Source organism: Curcuma longa, chromosome 12, assembly GCF_044706935.1.
Source record: "Curcuma longa cultivar G26 ecotype Majalengka, Jawa Barat chromosome 12, ITB_CL_G26_1.1, whole genome shotgun sequence".
Classification (NCBI taxonomy): Eukaryota; Viridiplantae; Streptophyta; class Magnoliopsida; order Zingiberales; family Zingiberaceae; genus Curcuma; species Curcuma longa.
In genome coordinates, this window is record NC_133872.1 from 6,161,118 (window position 1) to 6,165,033 (window position 3,916).

At 39.4% G+C, this 3,916-nt stretch overlaps 1 long non-coding RNA gene across 1 annotated transcript; it reads right to left on the minus strand.

Annotated features, from left to right (window-relative positions):
• Nucleotides 1–797: 797 nt before the first annotated feature.
• LOC141842728 (uncharacterized) lies at nt 798–3,132 on the minus strand. Its single transcript, XR_012602976.1, has 3 exons — nt 3,006–3,132; nt 2,167–2,245; nt 798–1,013 (listed from the first exon to the last, which is right to left on the minus strand). It is a non-coding gene; the product is annotated as an uncharacterized LOC141842728 (long non-coding RNA).
• Nucleotides 3,133–3,916: the final 784 nt, after the last annotated feature.

Sequence of the window (3,916 nt, forward strand, 5' to 3'; positions counted from 1 at the left end):
AATAACTCCCCTCTTACGAAAGGGAGTTAACGATTACAAAAGATAAGCACAGTAAAAATGTTACCGTCCTTAGAAATGAAGTACAAAATCGATTAGATTTTACCGAAGTAGAAGATATGCAGACTTCTCGTGCAGCACTTCGGCGTTACGATGACGCTCTTGGATGTTGCTTCGCGTCAGACGGTAGTCGATTGTCACTGAATTGTTGTTCTGAGGGGTCTCCCTCGATGCTCTTTTATAGGGTGTTTTGAGCGCCTGAACCCTTTCCAGGCGCCTCTACGCTGTCCGCCGATCCACCATCGGCGCTGCTGACTCGGCACTTCTAAGCGCCTGTATCCCTTTCTGGGTGCTTGTATGCTGATGTAGAGATTCTGGATGAACTTTGACTTTCGCAACGCTTATCCGAATCCAGACACCTGGAAGCTGAGGTGTCCTGACTACTAGGACTCTGCCACCTCATTGCTTCGCTAGCCCGATTTCGCTGACGTCCAATCGCCTGGATCCAATCTGAGTGCCTGGACTCCAGTTGCCACGCCCCGAGAGACAACCGTCCGAAAAATTTCAGCAACATCTCCCCAGTAACCATGATAATTCCCTGAATACATGTATACATAAAGGCCCACACGGCCTATTCATACTATAAAATATGGATTTATATACAACTAAACAAAAGAAAGGTGACTCACATGGCCACTAACACATCCTGATGTAAGCATAACAATGAAATTCTAAATTTACACAACTACTAACGAATAAACTCAAGCAGGAAAGGAAATCCAAAATTTCGCATGCGGAAACATAAAGAGTACAACTATAAAATCACGAATAAGAAATATACTAGAGTCTAGAAAGACCGATACGAAACATAACTCAAAAGTAAAGAAGGTAAAATAGGAGATACACAACTCTATGACAAATACAACCACACACAACACATGAGAAGTATCTTCGGATGTGAGATGGCATGTCTGGCAGGATCTCCTCGGCATCAACTGTAATCTCCTACTTAATATCTGGGAAGACAGAAAAATTCCAGAGTCCGACTGGTGAGTACAAAAATACTCAGTGGATAATAAGGAAACAATGCATGAACGAAGTAAATAGCAAGAGTACAGATACATACCAGAAATCAACATGTGATCAATAATATCTCTGCAGGTAATAAACAACTAACATGGATCTCATAAAATACAATGAGCCATATGAATGACATGTCACACATAATGCAACAATCAAGAGTCAACCAAGTATACAACCAAAATGCAGTATACGTGCAGTCCAATACATATATATATCATGCACATGATATGCATATGCATGATACAACTGCCTACACTCGCTACAATACTCGTATATATATGAGACTGAGGGTGTCCGACATCCAAATGGTCATAACTCCAGCCCTACAATAAAGTAGCCTAATGACCCAATCAGTAGGTAGCCATCTATAGCTACGTACATCCTATGGCCGATATCTGTCCTCTAATACTCGTCCCTGAGTATTATCCCTATACTCTCCAAGTACCACCCCTAACCGGTGTCAAGGTCAGATCATACTCGACTGCGTACACTGTCATACAGCCACCATCACCATGATAGAAATAGGATATCATAACCACCTATATAGATATGTCACTAAAGGCCAACTATCCATAATGATAGACCCACAACATTGGGATTTACAATCGTCATCATGCATCATGATGTGATAATCAAACCACAGTAATCAATATCTACCATGTTAATCAACATGCATAGGTAATAAGCCCTAATGATCACAGGTATCATAGCAAAGATAATAACCTCTAATGATCACAGATGACATAAATAAGGATAGAAACAATAATCCCATAGATTAAAGGATTCATACAACAGAATTGATAATCCAAGATCAACAGAAATAAGGGCAAGCATGGTATAAACATGAGTAACATAAGTGTCTAATCCATAAACAGGTATAGGAATGTGATCAATAGACTAATCAACAACAGTAGAAAAGGAACACATGCACCGAAAATATAATAGATTTGTATTGACCAAATACAGAAAATTACCCATAAATAGGTATAGGAATGTGATCGATAGACTAATCAACAACAATAGAAAAGGAAAACATGCACTGGAAATAGAATAGATCTGTATTGACCAAATACAGAAATTACCCACCTGATGTATCGCAAGTCAAATCCTAGAACTCCCAGAAATATCCTCGTATAGTATCGAAGTCCTACAACCACTCAGGGTCCTACAAATACAATAATAACATCCCTAAATACCAAGATATATCAAAGAAACCCTAATTAAGAAAAAGGTTAGTTTAACCCTATTTAATTAGCCTAACTTGGGTTAGACTAATCTAACCGTTGGGTTACTATTAACATGATTTAACTAATCAATTAATTAAACTCAAGTTATTCCACATTAGGTTAATAAACCCCATTAGCTTAATCTTATCTGATTAGGTCCATAGTTGTAAGAATGGTTTGAAACAGATCAATCCAATTGGATTAAACCTAGTTCCAACCTAACTTACTTAAAACCTAGCAAGATTAACAACCGGATTCAACATCAATTCAACCTATTCTAATTTATCCAATAGAATAATAACAGAACAGAACCATTCCATTAAAATTCCTTACAACTAGGCTAACCTTCATCTTAGGTTAAGGTCCATTAAGGTCCAATAACTCCATTTACTTCAATAGTAAACAACCTAATCTATCACTAGAAATAACCAAACCTCATGAAGCTTTACCAAGTTTCTGATTAGCCTAGCCATAAACAAATCCGAGCAAGCATAAAACAGAACTTCTAAGCCTCTGTTTCAAGATGTTACTATAGATTAAAATTCTAGCAAATATCGTAACCTAATCCAACCCATTCCTAAAGATCCTATACAATTTGGGAATCACATTGAACAAGAACTCAAAACTAGAAGCATCGGAGGTTTACTAAAACTTAAACCGATCAAGAACAACATAGTATTGAAATCCTACAATGCTTACCTTAGATTGATTCAATTGCCTTTGCCCTAGCTTTCCTTGGCTCTAACCCTAGCTCAGCTCGAGCAAGCCACTGCCTCTCAACCTCGCTGTCGAGTTCAAGAAACCTTCACAAGCTCCCCTCCATTCTGTCGAATCAAAGCATCTTCAAAACTTTGATCGAAATCCTTGGGAGAGGTCACCCAATCAAGGCCAAAAACATAGAAATTCTTAACCCTTACCTTAGATGGAACTGTGCCCTAATAGCCTTGGATCACTCACTCAATGCCGCCGCGCAGCCGGATTCAAGATCTTCAACAAGATCCCCTCCACAAATCGATTCCAATCAAGCTGTGAAGAATCGAATCTCATAATCCAAAGAGATCTAAAGGAATCCTTAAGAGAAGACCAACAAATCTTAGGAAATCCATTGAAATCAACACTTACCGATCACTGCCGATCTCCTCCTCTTCCACCGCGTCACTGCTCGCCGCCCGAGCCACGCCACCTGTGGTGATAAACCGAGTCCACAGTTGAAGATCCGTGACTCCGGTGGCCTCCTTTATCGTCGGCACCGACAGATTTCGCCCTTGGTCGCGCGATCGGGAACGAGGGAGGAAGAACAGGGGACTGCCGCGATGAATCAGAGGAATAAATCGCAATTGGGAAGAGGAGGTTCTCGGTTTGAGGCTTCTTATCGGGTTCACTTGAGCGGGTTTCGGATCCAGCATTTTTAACCATTAACCCAATAACTTATTATCCATTAATCCTTTAATCAATTAACCTTTAATATCTAGGTTTAATTAATTAAGAGCTAGATTAACCACTAATAATTGGGTTCTAATAGCCCTAATAAATCCCATTAAAATTCTTACTAATGAGGGTTAATTATTAAAAATTAACCCCCTATTTGTTCTCGTATTTTACACTGGTCT